Raw genomic sequence first — 18,602 nt, 5'->3', positions numbered from 1 at the left:
AACACAACAAGGATTGAAATATTTACATTGTGGCCGGATCAAACCACATCCCTTGTTTCCCCTGTCTCTCCATAACATGAAGAATTGTGCTGAGACCTTCAATGAAGATTTGGAACCCTCATTCTACCCTACTTTGTGTTAGGTTCACCAAAATCTATGTCGAGAAGTTTGTTGTACAACTAAAGAAGCATCGTGCCTTTGGCTGAGAGAATTTGTGGGCAAATGCAACAAATTATAGATGAATTGAAGCAAAAGAAATACTTGAAAATAAAAAAAAATCCTAACCATGAAAGATTCACTCTAGAAAAGAAAAAAAGATAAACTCAACACTCTTGTGTGTGTGGTGTTTTGGTGTAGCCTCAACCCCCAATTGCATAGACACAATGCTCATTTGCCTTGGTAAAAAAAATATTTTTTCACTTCAATTCTTCATCGAGACCATTTCATGGAATCTTGGACACTTCATTCAACACTATCAAATTCTTATTTGATGAGAGAAAGCCCTAATTGGTGGCCTCACAGGGTCGAACACGAGGTAGAAATAGCATGAAACTACACTAAGTCATCACCTTCAATCATTAGTATATGACACATTAGATGGAGAAAAGTGCAAATTTTTGGCTCTATAAGCTCATCCCAACTTGAAAAATGATGGAACCATCGTTGATATGGCATTTTGAGCCATTTTTTGCTATTTTTGGATCATTTTTTTAATGGCCATTTTTAGCTTAAAAATGACCTTTTTTAATGGTATCAAACCCAAACAAACCCTAAATTTGTGGAAAATTACCTTGGGCTAAAATTCCATAGTGAAACTCAATTTTCCACTTGCCAAGCACATTGCAGTATCTCATGCCAAAAAGGGAGAGGAGAGAGAAACTCATCACAAACCAAAGTTTTGCATTTTTATTTTTACACAGTTTTGTGAACTTCTAAGCTCTCCACTTAATAGACTATTTTAATTTAATGCTAAGCTGAAACACGCGTAACTTGTTAGGCATCAATTCGCTCTCCGGATTCTGAATTTGAATTTGGCAAAAGTCTAGCATGCAATTTTAAAGTCTGTGGTCGCGACCTCTGCGATGAGCGAGCAACAAGGAGCGCGACACTAAGAAGCATCCGGGAGCCTGTAGAACGTATATGTAACTAGAGGTGTGTGTGTGTGTTGTATTAAAAGAAATACCTCCAAAAGTTGTATTAAAAGCAAGACCTTCCTAGCGTCGTATTAAAAGCAATTCCTCCAAAAGTTGGGGCACTCCAAATGTGTGGGTGCAAATGCTAGGCGGTTTTCAAGCTAAAATGATCCCTTAACTATGTTCTGCCTTTTTGGTGCTTTTGGCCATGCTTTTCACATGCACCTTGAGTTCAAGACTCGTCTAAGAGATCTATGACGTTGCTTGGGAATGTTCCTATCACGCAAAAATTTCTCCTCCTCTTCTCCCTTTTCTTGCCTTTTGGAAATGCCCTATTCAGCTGAAGGTTTCCCGTGCTTTGTTCCCTGGCTGCTGTATGGCACTGCTTCGCTCATAGTTTTTTTCGGATGCATTGGCCGGTGGTCGGAAGTCAATGGCCGGTGGCCGAATTCAAAAGCGGCCTTGTCTTCTCAAGGGCGGCCACACATGGGCGGATTGGAGGGTCCGATTTGGACTTATTTACACAAGGGCGGCTACACATGGCTGCCTCTCATAAGAGAGGGCAACCCTTTTGGCCTATAAAAGGAGGCCATTTCTATACACATTTCATAGTGTGTGAAGTTGATGCAACAAGGTGAGTGTGAGGTGGTGAGAGTGAAGCAAGGCAAGAGCTCCATTAAGGGTATAATCCCTTTGTAAACTACTTCTTGTTTTGAAGTACTAAATCCATTGAGTGGCTGCTTTCCCATGGACGTAGCCCACATTGGGTGAACCGCGTGTATCATGTGTATTCTCTCTCTCTCTCTCTCTCTCTCTCTCTACTCTATAATCTCGTGTATGTAAATCTGTCTCTCTCCATTAAGTAATCTACTCAATTATCTATTTAGCTACGTCTTATTTCCTAACATAAACTTCCCACTAAATCCACCTAATTGAGCCCTTACAATGATGGGGGGCAGAAGTCTGATCAAATATGGATGCCTAAACGTAAATTGTGTTCTTACTTATCACCTATAGACCCATGTGAGTCAAATCTTGTAACAATAAAGCCGAGTGAAGATCGTGGGAAGGGAAAGATCATAGAATACTATATACCTGATCCAAAGCTACATTGGATACCTAATCGTGGGAAGGGAAAGATCATAGAATACTATATACCTGATCCAAAGCTACATTGGATACCCAAGCGAGATTCACTCAGCTCAAACATAGGAAAAACAATTGAAGCTTCTTGATCTTCATGTAGTTCTTCTACAGAAACACAAACTTCTTCACAACTTCCACCTACCATAAAAAATGTACAAAAAAAAGAGGAAAGAATAGCACCTCCCATTGTAAATTCGTCTCCTAAAACAACGTTTCAAGTAAAAGCATAGGAGAGTACCTTACCACCCTTGCAACTAGATGTAACGCCTCGGATGGTGACAAACTATTGGTCAAAGTCTTCACCCATGGTAGCTTGGAGCAATTGGTTTCAAGTAAAGTCTGTGGTCGCAACCTCTGCGATGAGCGAGCAACAAGGAGCGCGACACTAAGAAGCATTCGGGAGCCTGTAGAACGTATATGTAACCAGAGGTGTGTGTGTGTGTGTGTGTGAGAGAGAGAGAGAGAGAGAGAGAGAGAGAGAGAGAGAGAGAGAGAGAGAGAGAGAGAGAGAGAGAGAGAGAGAGAGAGATTTGAAACATTCCCAAGAGAGAGGGGCTGCTAGTGGTGAATATGGCTGACTTGCCCTTAGTGCTGCCTACTCACTCACAAGGCTGGATCCCATAGACCCTCAGGTAAACAATATGCTGCTTCTGCTTTCAGCTTTATGAGAGGAGTTGAAGAAGGCACTCACTTTATACATCTTTTGAGCAGCTTATGCATGGGTCTGTGAAACCAGACAATCATAGAAATAGGGGAAAACTTGCTTATTTGTGTCTGCATACCACCACTTGAGACGTTAGCAAAAACGTAAAAAGAACACTTTTCCTCCTGCATACCAATGTAGTGAGCTCAACTACGTAGAAGAGAGTACATTGGCCCTGAATTGGCCTTGTGCTTGTTACAAGGATTCCTTAAGCTGTGAGAGTGGCACTTCACAAGAACAAAGTCTTTGATTTGAGTTTGTGGAGGGCCGAAGACCTTCCTAGGGTCGTATTAAAAGCAATTCCTCCAAAAGTTGGGGCACTCCAAATGTGTGGGTGCAAATGCTAGGCGGTTTTCAAGCTAAAATGATCCCTTAACTATGTTCTGCCTTTTTGGTGCTTTTGGCCATGCTTTTCACATGCACCTTGAGTTCAAGACTCGTCTGAGAGATCTATGATGTTGCTTGGGAATGTTCCTATCACGCAAAAATTTCTCCTCCTCTTCTCCCTTTTCTTGCCTTTTGGAAATGCCCTATTCAGCTGAAGGTTTCCCGTGCTTTGTTCCCTGGCTGCTGCATGGCACTGCTTCGCTCATAGTTTTTTCCGGATGCGTTGGATTAGGGAACCATTCTCCTGGATGCGTTTGACTTTGATTGACGTATCATTGGGTTTTTTGGACTTGATTGTCTTAAGGCGCCATTTTTTGCCTGTGGCTCCATGTTTTGGCCTCCCCACTTTGTTCTTTGCCTAGATTCTAAAATTTCTATGGATCTAGCATGACACTTTGTGAGCCTTTAGAAGGACGTGCATGATCAGGAAAGTCATGGTTGCATACCCTCACTTGCACAATACAATCACTTAAGCATATATATGAACAATCACTTAACTCATTTATTAATAAGTGACTTCGACAGGACATTTATAAAACTTAGGTAGGGCAAAAGAGTCTTGTGTCAAAGTAGACAATGCATAAGCGTAGAGCAATGGGGAGAATAAGAGAGAGAGAGAGAGAGAGAGAGAGAGAGAGAGAGAGAGAGAGAGAGAGAGAGAGAGAGAGAGAGAGAGAGAGAGAGAGAGAGAGAGAGAGAGAGGGAGGACTCTCTTCAGAAGATGCAGACGACCATGCAAGGAGGTTTGTATCTCTCTGTAGAGGTCATGGTCTTAATGGAGAAGATGCTTATTTGGTACTCTTTCCATCTACCCTGGATGGGTTTTGATAAATGGTACAATCAGTTTACAGAGAACCATTTTGCAACTTGGGCAGCTTTAAGACAACGGTTCTGTGCAGTATTCAGGCCAAATGACTACCAAGAAAAGGTTTTGGATGAGTTGGCCAACATGGTGCTCCAGCCAGAGGAGACTTTTGCAAAACTCATGACTAAAATCAAGTCTCTGGTTGCCAAGCTTCCTCAGCAACCAGGGGAATTATGGTTAAGAAGTGGGTGGAGAAGGCTCTTCCAAAACTTCCCAGCAAACAATCCGAGAGAGTCTCCGACGTGACGCCACTCTGGAGGAGTTTGTCGCGACTGCTACTAGGATAGAGGGAGCTAGGAAGCTGTTCACCAACTCCCCTCAGGTAGAGACCCCCTCAGTGTTTTCGGAAATTCCTTCTGAACCATTAATTTCTTTATGCAGGGAACTGGAAGCCCTAATGTTACAGCAAGCTCTACAAGAGGAGAAATCAATCTCTCTCAGACAGGAGAAGCCCCCACATCACGACGCTTTGGATCAAATCAAGAGAGAGCTAGAAGAGCTTAGGTATTTGCAGGAGACTAAGGCTATGGTATGGTGCAACTCGTGTTGCTCTCCAGGACACCCTCCACAGGACTGTCCCCTTAGTGCTTATTGCCATTTCTGCAAAAAATCTGGGCATGAAGACAAGGATTGCTACTATATCAAGGGATTGCGGAAAATACAACAAACTATAGGTCCTTTTCTCCAACAAGGGCTAGATCCAACATCCAATATTGTTTTTCCCTTATGGCCATCAAAATTACCTGCCACCTTTTGCTCAATACTCCTCCTGTCCAAGGTATGTCAAGTACGTTTCCATCTCAAAAATTTTATACCCATGCTCCTTCAGCCCCTCAGAGCTTCTACACCTCAGCCTCCAACTCCATTCAGCAACAAGAGCAGAGACAACCTCGTCCCCCGTTTCGTTCGTCTAATAGGCCCATTTTATGCTACAAATGTGGAGAATATGGGCATTACCAAAGTAAGTGTCTTGTACCTGAAGGGTCTCCTCCTTGTCGACATTGTCCAGAGTCTAAGGACCACTATAGTAAGGATTGTCCCAAACAAAGGGCATCCTCATCTTCAGGCCTAACTCAGAACCAACAAGAATTCACATTCCTGAAGATCAATCTGATCGCAGTGAACACCACCCCTACTACTCATACAGTTCGGCCACAACAAGTGGAGCCTACTGGCGTACTCGCTCGGGCATAGAGAGCTACTCTTGGTCTCAACTTGCCAACAAGTCTATCTCATCCATCTCCACTTCCACAACCTAACCAAACTGACGAGCCCTTCATCGCTCTAAGAGTAGGCCAATCTCTATGCTTTCGGACATTGATGGAGCCTTCTTAGAAGCAGTGGGTGGCTGACTTGGAATAGGTCAGAGTTCTAGAGGAAGCCCAGATTAAAGCAGCTAAGCCCACAGCGGAAGCAATCTTGAAAAACACCTTTCAACAAGTGTCCCTTTATGAGATGCTTCGGCTAGATTCAACCCTCAGAAGTGAAACCCTCAGTCATCTAGTCTCTGTACCCGGGTGCGGGGCCTAGTGGCGGGAATCTCCCTGTATAGCCTTTAGAGTCTTACATGATTTCTTATCCAGCTGCTCCCCTCACTGATTACAAAAGTCCTCATCTCATTGCGTCTATTCTTGGGCATCAATTCTCAGGCGTCATAATGGATGGTGGAGCTGGGATCAATATGATGCCAGAGTTTACTATGTTGGCTTTAGGTCTGCAGCCTACCCGCCCTGCTCCATTCACTGTTAAATTGGCGGACCAGAGGACAGTCTATCCAATGGGCATAGTAGATAAGGTGCCTCTGAAGGTACAAGACTTCACATTTAGCTTGGATTTTGTGGTGGTTAGTCTTTCCCAGGTGGAGGGAGGATTTCCTTTGCTTATTGGTAGACCATGGTTGCGGCATACTAAGGCACTTCATGATTGGGGAAATGATGCCATGTGGATATATACTCTTGGCTCCCCCATGCAACCAATTCGACTCAAAGGAGGTATGGATCTAGTGGTTCATCACAACTCATTGTCAGTACAGTCCAGCCTCGACCCCGAGCATCCTATCCCACCTGCCGGGTCTGACGAAGACCTGCTGCAGTTGTTGGAAGCTACCACATTGATGCCCTACTATGTGGTCTCTATTCAAGCCTCGCTTGTGTCTGTAACACTCTCTCTCTGGGCTCCTCAGGCTGACACTAGTGACCCAAGACCTACAACAGAAAGTGTGCCAGTCAAAGAAGCAAGTGTGTTAGCCCCTGATGACCATGATTCAATTGTTCCTCTGATGGAAGCCGTCGGCCTTGGTGAACCTTTAACACATCATCAAAGGGGGAAGAAATTTCCTCTACAGGAGCTCGTCAATGTTCCACCTCTTCCTCTAACATCTCCCGGGTCTGACGCCGTGCCCACTCAAAAGCACTCTACTATGTCTGTGTTCTAAGACTTATCCTTCGAGGAGCTTCTGTCATCGGGAGGTGTATTTTTCCTATTGCCTTCCATAAATAAGTACTAGATAATTTTAATTATTTTATTTTTACTTGTTTTCCCCAGAACCCTTGAAAAGGTGCAAGTGGACATTGCATGGCGTGTGTGAAACGGCTGCGGCCGAATAGGCTTCTCACATCGGGAGTCTGGGTCGGTCAGTTTGGGACTGGTCGGCCAGTTAGCACTGAATTCTGATGAATATGGAAGCCTATGTGCGCCAAATGAATTCAGGGCCACTTGGAAAGTCACTTATAACTTTATAAGTCAGTGGGAACTAGGGAATTAACTCAAAAGGGGCAAACTGGACACTTGGCAGGAGGAGAGCAGCTTGCAGGACACCTCAGCAAGAGGAGGCACCCATTTGAGGTTGGGGGCTGGATTTCTACACATAAGTGACCTACAGTGTATGTGTGAGTAGTGGGTGTAGGTCTACAGCTTTAATGGAAAGCTTGCCTTCTCCTCTGTATCATGTAGCGCGATGATTTGCTCTCGTGCATCTCTCTCTCCCCTTTGGCACATATGGTAATGCCCCACTAGTTGGGTTACTCAGATGAACATGTACATTTCTGGGGTCTATGCACGTTTGCCAAGGCAAGAGCCTTCTGAACAGGAACCGGATTAGCTAATTGCTAATCCCCCACAGGTACGCATAGTTCCATCGTGAAAGATTGAGAGTTCGGAGAGTTTTCTCGCGTGAAAACTCATCCAATTCATAGGGGAACTGTCCCATTGTGTGCGGGAGCCCTTGGGACACGCGTAGGCATGTTCCCTCCGCTAAAAACGATCCAAAACAAGGAATTATAATCTGCTGTGTTTTTCTACAGTTTTAGGGTTTCGCACCTAACTGCAAGGGAACACCGAGGGAGCCTCGTGAGAGCCTTGGGATGCGTGTACATGCTTTTGGACACCCGGCAATGAAAAACAGGGAATTATATTTTTGCGACAGCTCACCAGAAAGCTTCCAGATAGCGAGGGAGTCCGTCCTAGACAGGTGCTTTTGACCTACAGGGGTTTTTGTGCCGTTATGCTACCGAAATCAGATCGAAAACCTGTGTTTTTAGCCCTCGCCAGGTTTGGACAGCTTTGTGAAAGCTTGTGCTAAGTGGTCGGATCGTCTACCTTAATTTGATAAAGAAATACCGAAAGGGGCGCCAGTCTTTGGGGCCTACAGGGTGTCGGTCTCGTTTGCGCAGTGACATTCTAGTCGCGGGACGCAGCTGTGTTCTCTTCCCTTCTCAATGATCTGTGTAAAGTCTCTACGTTGTACAGGCCGGTTATAGCTTCCACCAGGATGGTTACAAGAGGAGTATGGGGAGTTTCCAATCGATCAAACACCACCCCATGATGTCTCGAAGCTCCAAGAGGCAGCTCACTTTTCATCTTCCGAAGCACCCTCTCCAGTTACACCTCCTGACCCGGTCAAAGAAGTCAACCAGGGCGACCCTGACAACCCTCAGCACGTCCTCTTAGTAGCTTGGTTATGGGAGCATCCCGCGTTACTCGATCAGGTAGTTTCTATTAATACACTCTTTTAAAGATGTTTTTTCTTGGTCCTACAAGGATTTGGAAGGGATCCCACTAGAATTGGGTGTCCATACTATCCCTCTGGTTGAAGGGGTTAAGCTTGTCAGAGGCCGAGCTTACAAGCTCAACCCAAAGTATGCAGAGCCTGTCATGTCAAAGCTCGAAAAAATGCAAGAGGCAGGGATCATTGTACCTGTGGAGCACTCTGAGTGGTTATCACCCATGGTGATAGTGCGTAATAAGCAGTCTAATAAAATCCGTGTCTGCGTAGATTACCATGCTCTGAACAAGGTAACTATCCCAGATGGTTTTCCCACACCTTTCACTTAGCGTGTGCTAGAAGATGTAGCAGGGAATGTATTGTATAGTTTCATGGATGGGTTCAGTGGATACAATCAGTTGGGAATCCATCCAGGTGATCAGATTAAAACGGCTTTCATGACTCCCTGGGGTATTTTTATCTACACTAGAATGTCGTTTGGGCTGAAAAACTCTCCACTTTCGTTCAATCGAGCAGTATATCTCATATTTTGTCCTTTACTTACGGATCATCTTCGCATCTTCATGGATGATTTTTTGACCTTCTCAGGTGCTCAATGTTTAACCCCAGTCGAAAATCTAGAGGAGCACCTCGCTCAGCTCTCTGCTGTCTTCCTCAGGTGCAGAGAGGCACACCTAAAGCTCAATCCTAACAAATGTCATTTTTTGGTCACTGAGGACACACTTCTAGGCCATGTGGTGTCTGCCAAAGGTTTAGCGCCTGACCCAGAGAAGATCGTGGCCATCTGGAAGTTACCACCTCCCATCAACCCGAAAGGTGTTCAGAGCTTTGTAGGCTACACAGGCTATCATCGCAGGTTTATACGCATGTATGCACAGGTGACTCAACCACTGGCCCGACTCACCAGTGCTACTCTCCCTTTTCAATGGTCCAATGCAGAGGTTGAAGCATATGCATACCTCAAAATTTTGCCTCACTGAAGCACCTATTCTAGTGGCTCTCGATTGGTCTCTTCCTTTTCACGTGCATACTGATGCCAGTCAATTGGCTGTGGGTGCTGTGCTGACTCAACCTAGTAAGTACAACTTGGATCTCCCTGTTCACTATGCAAGTCGCCTGCTCACCAAGGCAGAGTGCAACTATAGCACCACAAAAAGGGAAGGGTTGGCCATTGTGTATGCTTTACTAAAATTTCGCCACTATTTATTAGGGTCCATTTCATAGTTATTACTGATCACCATGTCCTGCGCTATCTGCTTAATAAGCCACAAGTTGCAGGTCAAGTATGGAAATGGCTACTTTTATTTCAAGAGTTTGATTTCGAAGTGGTACTCAGGCCCAACAAACATCATGTCCTTGCTGTCCACCTCTCTCGCATTCACACAGGTGAAGAAGCAGTAGGGGTTGCAGATGACTTTCCAGATAGCAGTCAGTTTAAGGTGGATACCACTCCGGAATGGTACGGCGATGTATTGCATTTGCTATCCACTAGCCTGTACCCTGATAATGCGTCTCCACTGCAAAAGAGAAGATTTCTTTTAAAGTGAGGCCATTCACTCTAATTGGGGGCCAACTCTACAAACCCAGGCTAGATGGTGTTCTGAGATGGTGTGTCTCCCCTCATGAAGCTGAGAATATTCTGGAGGATGCCCACAGTGGTCCCACTAGTGGCCACTACCCTGGTCACATTATCGCCTAGAAGATTCTACAGAGTGGTCTATGGTGGCCCTACGTTTTCCAAGATGCAATTGCCTATGTGAAAGTATGTGATGTGTGTCAACGTTGTGGACCTAAACCAAGCAAGCACTCCAACCGTCCTCTGCAAGTCTCTATGGCATGGCTGCCTTTTGAGAGATGGGGCGTAGAGTTTGTGGGTCCAATTGCCCCCCCCCGCCCAACCAGGTAATCGGAAGTATCTGTTGGTGGCTACAAATTACGCAACCAAGTGGGCAGAGGTACTGGCAACAATTGATTGCACTGGCAATACTGTAGCTAAGTTTCTGTATGAAAATATTTTGTGCAGGTTTGGTTGTCCCTTGGAGATCACGAGTAATACGGGCAGTCACTTTGTTAATGAAATAATTTCAACCTTGCTCGCCAACTATGAGATTTTTCACCGTAAGTCTTGTTCCTATTACCCTAGAGCAAATGGGTAGGCCAAGAGCACCAATAAGGTTTTGATAGCCCTTCTAAGGAAAGCATGTTATCTACACCCGGAATCTTGGCTCAAGCTATCCACGGCACTCTTTGGGCTTACCACACTTCTTTCAAAGCCACGACCAACCACACCCCATTTCGGTTACCTTCGGGTTGGAAGCAATAGCACCCTTTGAATTCAACTCAAGATCTCCACGGGTAGGCAATCTCCATGCCAATGTTGGTTTGGGGTCTGCCTCTATATCTCGTTTGGCCCTATTGGAAGAAAGCCGCCGTTTGGCTTCTCAGGCTCTTGAAGTAGAGCAGCTTCGTCGCAAGGCGTGGCATGATCGCCATCTCAGAAAGCCAAAAATTATGCAAGGATCATTGGTGCTACTGTATCAAGCTAGATATAAGAAAAAAGCAAAGAAGTTGGTTCTAGCTTGGCAAGGTCCATGTAAGGTGCAACAGAATGAATGTTTGAACTTTGCTCAAGATGAGTGCTCCGAACTGTGCTCAAGGTTCCTTTTGTTCTTATGGAAGGGAGAGCCTTCTGTTCTTAATGAGAGAGTGCAATGATCACAAACAAAGTGAATGGACACTGTGTGTGCAAGTGTATGAGACTGAGAGATAGAGAATACAACACCCGAGACGTTGTAAAACCCTCCTCCGAAGGCCCACTCTCTATGGTGAGAGCGGTCTACTTATGATTGCACAAATCTCTACAATGCTTGGACTTGCCGACGATGTCAACGACGATGAGGACGATGACGAGACAGACTGAATACTAAAACGCTAAGGGATGAAATCTGCAAATCATTATTAGCTGCTGAATTCTGACTCTATGTCGGAGACGATGTCGATGGCGACGATGCGACGACGACGCGTTGAAAACGCAGATGCTGAAATCTGCGTTTTCCGGGCTGAAACTGTAAACCTTGCGAAAACTGACCGTGCGGCGAGGAACTGTTGCGGGAAGGTGAGACCTGCGAGGTTCGGGATTTGATCTGCAGGTGTCTAAGGGCTGAAAACTGAAAACACCGGTGGTTCTTGATGTTCCGTCACAGTAAATATGCAAAACGCTGGGGTTGATCTGCAAATAAAAAACGCTAGGGCTGAAAATGGCTTTGCTATCGCCGGATGGCCTGCAACTGCAAAACGCTAGGTCTCTTGTTGAGTCTTCTGTCGCGAAGGATCTGCAAAAGTAAAAACGCTGGCTGATCTGGTCCAAAAACGCTAGGTGGTTGCTGTGGAGTAAAAATGCTAGGGCTTGGGATTCTGCTGAGAAGTTGCCTGTTGAGCGAGTGCTCCTGCTGCCTCTTCTGCCAATTAGTGCTAGCCTAGGTTTGCTTACATACAAACTTACACAATTTGCCCTACCTACTTTCCAACAAAAGTCACTTAAAAATAATAAGTGAAAAATGTTAAAAATAGGGAAAATAGGCTAAATGCATTGGAAAATTCCCCTGAAGGATTCTGATAGATTCTGATGGGAATGCTTATGATCATGTTGTGTGCAACCAGAGGATATGCATTTACACTAAGTGTCTGGACATGCACGGTCTGCAAACAGACTCACAAAAGTGCCAGATCACTTCCTATTCTAGATTGACTGGACCGACTGAACCCTTGTCGTGCTATAGCTTGTCCACGGACACATAGGGTTAGATGTGTCACGTGACATCTCCTCCTTTTCAAAGTGAGGTACTGGTACCAAACTGTATGGCGTCGAGGGAGATCGCCAATAGCATTCGGAATCCTGGAATGGACTCTTCGCCGGCCCACTCTGATGTGTGGGTCGTGCGGTACTTAAACTTCATAAAGGTCTGCAACGCTAGCTTCTTTAGGCCGCGCCGAAAGCGACACAAAGTCTTCTTTGGCTCCTTCAATGATTCAACTTCGTCAAGAAATGTAAATGAACCAATAGACGGAGTGCCAAACCATTCACCACACACACACACAAACAATGAGATCGAATCTTTCTCTTATGATCTAAAGCAATCAACTGTGGCATTTCTCAACGGAAATGCCCATGCTTGGTGCTCATACTTTCATGTGCTCTTTCTACAAATGTGTCATGCCAAGGAAGAGACATGGAATGTCGGCAGAATGCATACTTTTCAGCTTTTCATGAAATATCCGCATACATTCGTGCTCATTCATGAGTGAAACGTGTTCAACGTACAATATGTCATGCCTAGGAAAAGGGATCACAGAAGGACGTTGACTAAAATACAGGAAATGATCACGGATGAAACACTCGATCAATGCGTGCGTATGAATCATGCGAACACATAATACTTCCTGTGAGGGTTCTCTGGACCGAGGCTCGAGAGCCAAGATCGATTCTTCCTGAAGGGGTTCTTTGGACCTTGACACTAAGAAGCATCCGGGAGCCTGTAGAACGCATATGTAACCAGGTGTGTGTGTGTGTGTGTGTGTGTGTGTGTGTGTGTGTGTGTGTGTGAGAGAGAGAGAGAGAGAGAGAGAGAGAGAGTTAAAACATTCCCAAGAGAGAGGGGCTGCTAGTGGTGAATATGGTTGACTTGCCCTTACTGCTGTCTACTCACTCACAACGCTGGATCCCATAGACCCACAGGTAAACAATATGCTGCTTTTGCTTTCAGCTTTATGAGAGGAGTTGAAGAAGGCACTCACTTTATACATCTTTTGAGCAGCTTATGCATGGGTCTGTGAAACCAGACAATCATAGAAATAGGGAAAAAATTTCTTATTTGTGTCTGCATACCACTACTTGAGACGTCAACAAAAACGTAAAAAGAACACTTTTCCTCCTGCATACCAATGTAGTGAGCTCAACTACGTAGAAGAGAGTACATTGGCCCTGAATTGGCCTTGTGCTTGTTACAAGGATTCCTTAAGCTATGAGAGTGGCACTTCACAAGAACAAAGTCTTTAATTTGAGTTTGTGGGGGGCCCAAGACCTTCCTAGGGTCGTATGAAAAGCAATGCCTCCAAAAGTTGGGGCACTCCAAATGTGTGGGTGCAAATGCTAGGCGGTTTTCAAGCTAAAATGATCCCTTAACTATGTTCTGCCTTTTTGGTGCTTTTGGCCGTGCTTTTCACATGCACCTTGAGTTCAAGACTCGTTTGAGAGATCTATGACGTTGCTTTGGAATGTTCCTATCACGCAAAAATTTCTCCTCCTCTTCTTCCTTTTCTTGCCTTTTGGAAATGCCCTATCCAGCTGAAGGTTTCTCGTGCTTTGTTTCCCTCGCTGCTGCATGGCACTGCTTCGCCCATAGTTTTTCCCGGATGCGTTGGATTAGGGAACCATTCTCCTGGATGCGTTTGACTTTGAGTGACGTATCATTGGGTTTTTTGGACTTGACTGTCTTAAGGCGCCATTTTTTGCCTGTGGCTCCATGTTTTGGCCTCCCCAATTTGTTCTTTGCCTAGATTCTAAAATTTCTATGGATCTAGCCTGACACTTTGTGAGCCTCTAGAAGGACGTGCATGATCAGGCAAGTCATGGTTGCATACCCTCACTTGCACAATACAATCACTTAAGCATATATATGAACAATCACTTAACTCATTTATTAATAAGTGACTTTGATAGGACATTTATAAAACTTAGGTAGGGCAAAAGAGTCAGCTTGTGTCAAAGTAGACAATGCATAAACATAGAGCAATGGGGAGAATAAGAGAGAGAGAGAGAGAGAGAGAGAGAGGTCGTGCGTCTAGGGTTTTCGTGATGTTGTAGATCTGCCGTGCTCCCCTCTTCCACTCTCTCCTACTTCGTGTTGCTTTGTGCCTTGCCTGCCCTACGCTCCCACGTGTTGTCGAACAGTTGCGGACGCACTCTCTAACAGTTGTCAAACAGTTGTTGTGAGAGAGAAAGAGAGACAAGGAGCCTAGGAAAGTGGAAGGCAAGTGAGGACACCTCACTAGGGAATCCCACACTTGGCATGGAACTTGGAGGTGTGTGTGTGTGTACCTTCTAAATCCATTTATAGCAAGAGAAATCGACCCTCCTTGAAGAGGATGCTTGTATAAGTGCAGCTCTGTTGGAATTAGGGTTGTAGACAAACGCACACAGCTTGGAGAAGACGAAGGAAGCTCAAGGCACACAATAGAGAGTGTATTACTTAGTGTGCAATGGAAAGATAGATAGCCCTAGAGTGATGGGCGTATATACAATGCACGAGGGAAACAACCTCCTAAAGAGTGAAAAAGTGCCCCGACGGTCCTAGTGTGTTCACACACATCACTACCACATGTAAATGGTGACAAAGCCCCCCTGGAGTGATGCGGTGAACGAGAGCTGGCACATGAGTAAAGGGAAGTTCCATGCCCTGAGGACATGATCAGTCCACAAAGGGGGTTAAGTCCAAAGCTTTGCGGAAAGCTTCAAGATTCTCATGAGACAATGCCTTTGTGAAAAGATCTGCAAGGTTGTCCTGTGTTGGCACATAAGCCAAGCTGATCTCTCCTACTGAGAGCCTCTCCCTTACATAGTGGTAATGCACCTCAATGTGCTTTGTGCGAGCATGAAAAATTGGGTTCCTCGCAACGGCCAATGCGCTCTGACTGTCAGTGTAGATAGTGTTGGCAGTGTCCTGTCCAACACCCAAATCAACCATAAGGCGTCTGAGACATACACACTCAACCGTAGCTGTGAAGACTACCCTGTACTCAGACTCACGACTTGAAGTGGCCACAGTAGGTTGCTTCTTGCTCAACCATAATATACATGAACTGCCAAGCATGAAACAAAAACCACTTGTGGACACTCGCGTGTCAAAACAACCAGCCCAATCTAAGTCCGAAAAAGCATGTAAGTCTGGCGGCAATGATCCCCCCTTGGGATAAAACAAGCCAAGATGTAAAGTGCCACTAATGTAGCGGAGAATCCTCTTGACAGCCTGCCAATGCTTAGACCCTAGGCTATGAATAAATCTGCTGACCTGTGAGACTGCAAACTGAATATCTGGCCTCTTGTTGCATACATAAATGAGGCAGCCAACAACAGTTTGGTAAAGAGTGACATCAACAGGATCGCCAGCATCATGTAGACTCAACTTCAAACCTGTTTCCATGGGAGTGGCAATAGGTTTGCAATCCTCAAGTCCAAACTTACATAGGAATGTCTATATGTAACTTTTCTGACACAAGGCAATACCACCATCACACTGGTTAAACTGTATACCCAAGTAATGATGCAACAACCTCAAATATTTCCTCTTGAAAGTAGCATTTAAATTAGCCTTAAATTCAGCAATATGTCTCTCATTTGGTCCAGTGATCAGCAAATCATCGACATAAAGAACCACAATGAGAAGTACATCACCCTCACGCTTTACATACAATGTGCTTTCTGTTGGAGTGTTACGAAAGCCTCATTTAACCAAATGAGTGTCATCTTTCTCATACCAAGCACGAGGAGATTGCTTCAACCCATACAAAGCCTTCTTACATCTGCACACTTTGTCCTCTTGTCCTTTTATGACAAACCGCGAGGCTGCGTTACATAAACTTCCTCAAATATGTCACCTTTCAAGAAAGCAGTAACGATGTCTGATTGATGTACATCCCAACCAAAATGAGCTGCCAATGCACATAGAAAATGCACATTAGTCATACGACCAGTGGGAGCAAAAGTCTCTTCATAATCTATGCCTTTTTGCTGTGCATAACCCTTTGCAACTAGTCGAGTCTTATGGTGATCGATCTCACCATCCGGCTTGCGTTTCAACTTGTAAACCCACTTCATACCAATGGCCTTTTTTTCAAGAGGAAAATCACATAAAGTCCATGTGACATTTTCTATGAGTGCATCATATTCTGATTGCATGGTAGCCATCCAATTTTCTGAATTCTGTGCTTCATCAAAAGACAAAGGCTCCTCAACATCATGTAAGCTAGACACAACCAAACAGCCAAAGCATAACAATTTGATGCATAAGATGCATGGCGAGAGCCTGAACGAGTACGACTAGACAAAGTTGCATCCAATTTACTGTCACGCAAAGTGTGCACGAGCCATTTTGGCATACCTCTAGCCTGCTCATTTTCAGCCCTTTCCTCATCAAGTACATCATGTACATCTGCATCAGTAATAGGCTGATCTGAACATTTTCAAAAACCACCATAGGCTGTACATTTTCCTCATTGGAAATTACATTCGTATTTCCACCACTCAAAAGAGGCAACAAAGTGTCATAAATGTCATGTGAGCTTACATTACTGTCTCTAGTACATGACAGCAAGGGCTGAATAGAATCTTCCACAAACACTACATCCCGTGAAACCAGAATACGTTTTGTTTCCGGATGATACAACCTGCAACCTTTGCTTTCAGCACTATAACCAACAAAAATACATTTGACAACCTAATCATCCAATTTTCTGCGTTGTGTTTGTGGCACCAAAGCATATGCCAAATAGCCAAAAACACGCATGTGCTCAATAGAGGCTTTCTATCATGCCATGCTTCATATGGAGTAATAGACTGCAAAGCTTTCGTAGGACACCTGTTAAGTACATAAGTGGCACACATGATGGATTCAAGCCAAAAAGAATGCTGCAAAGCTTGATTTTTGACCATACATCGTGCCATTTCCGTAAGTGACCTGTTTTTTCTCTCAGCAACACCATTTTGTTGACGTCTATAAGGCATTGTACATTGGTGTTTTATCCCACGACTAGCCAGAAATGCATTAAATTCATGAGACATATACTCCCCCCCTCGATCGGAACGGAGGATGCCCATAGTACATTTCGAGACATTTTTAGCCATAGCCAGAAATTTTTTGAAGCACATAAAAACTTCGGACTCTGCTTTAAGCGGAAATACCCATGCATGCCTAGAGTAATCATCAATGAAAGTCACGAAGTACAGGTAATTGCCCAAGGACGGAGTTTGCATGGGCCCACAAACATCACTATGCACAAGCTGCAACCTGCATGTGGCCTGAACTGAACCATCCTTTCGAAACTTAGAACGCTGCATCTTACCCAAAATACAGCCTTCACAAACATGTTTGACAGGTGCTTCAAGAGGCAGCAATGAAGCAACCATATCAGATTTCTGCAAACATAGCAAACTGGCAAAATATAGATGATCAAAACGTGCATGCCAAAGTTTTGCATCTAAAATAACCCTTGAATCTGCAACAACATTTGCAAAATTTTGTCCACACTTGTCATACAAAGTGAGTTTATACAGCCCACGGCACAAAAGGCCAAATGCAACAATTTCATCACCAAAACTGAGATCATGAACTATACACCTCTCATCCACAAATTTGACTACAAGTCCAAGTCTAGCAAGTGCGGATACATACAAGAGATTCTTCTTGCTCCCAGGTACATAAAGTGCATCAACAAGTGTGAAGGAACTGCCATTAGTAGCAGTAAGCACAATCTTTCCAACTCCTTGGATTGGATAAGAGGCATTGTTGGCACAAGTGACAGAATTCCCACGAGGGACATACTCGAGAGAGGTGAACAATTCACGATGTGAGGTAATGTGCTTGGTAGCACCACTATTGAAATACCACACATGTGAATCTGCAGCAACTGACAAGCATGCATCATGGACAACAGGATTGTAAGTGCACTCTGCGCTAAAATCCCATTCTGCATCAACATCAGCATTACAGTCTCCTTTTACAGAAAACTCAACAATGGCTGCATTTGTAGTGGAATTAGCATTTGCAGTGGAACCACCCTCTTTCTTCTTAGCCTCTTTGGCCTTCAACTTAGGACATGACTTGATTAAGTGATCATTAGCTTTACAATAATGGCAATGCACCTTTTTTTTGCCCTTGTCAGCAGAATGCCCGATGAATTGCTTCCATCAGAAGCATTAGGAACAGAAGTTTTGCCACTCGCAGCAGAACCATAAGAAGTGGCTGCATTGCTGTTACCACCCTTTCTTTAGAAGCAATAAAAGCCTGTTCAACTGTGTGCTTTCTAGTCCTATTTGTTTTGGAAAGTGATTCTTGCAACAGCAATGTGCATAATGCATCAAACTTGACAACTTCAGGATTTCCTTGGGTCATAAGTCTCCAAGTACTAGCAAAAGTCTGGTAAGAATCTGGTAAGGCATCAAGAACAGTCTGCACAAGGGAACTGTCTAAAATGACTTACCTGCAGAAATAAGTTGCTCATTCATATCCTTGACACTAGCAAGGAAAGTGTCCATATCATCTTCCTCATGCATAATCTTCGACTCCAGCTCTTTACGCAGCAAAGCAATTT

The sequence above is a fragment of the Adiantum capillus-veneris genome, chromosome 19, assembly GCF_014529385.1.
Source record: "Adiantum capillus-veneris isolate H3 chromosome 19, ASM1452938v2, whole genome shotgun sequence".
Classification (NCBI taxonomy): Eukaryota; Viridiplantae; Streptophyta; class Polypodiopsida; order Polypodiales; family Pteridaceae; genus Adiantum; species Adiantum capillus-veneris.
This window is presented reverse-complemented; position numbering follows the sequence as displayed.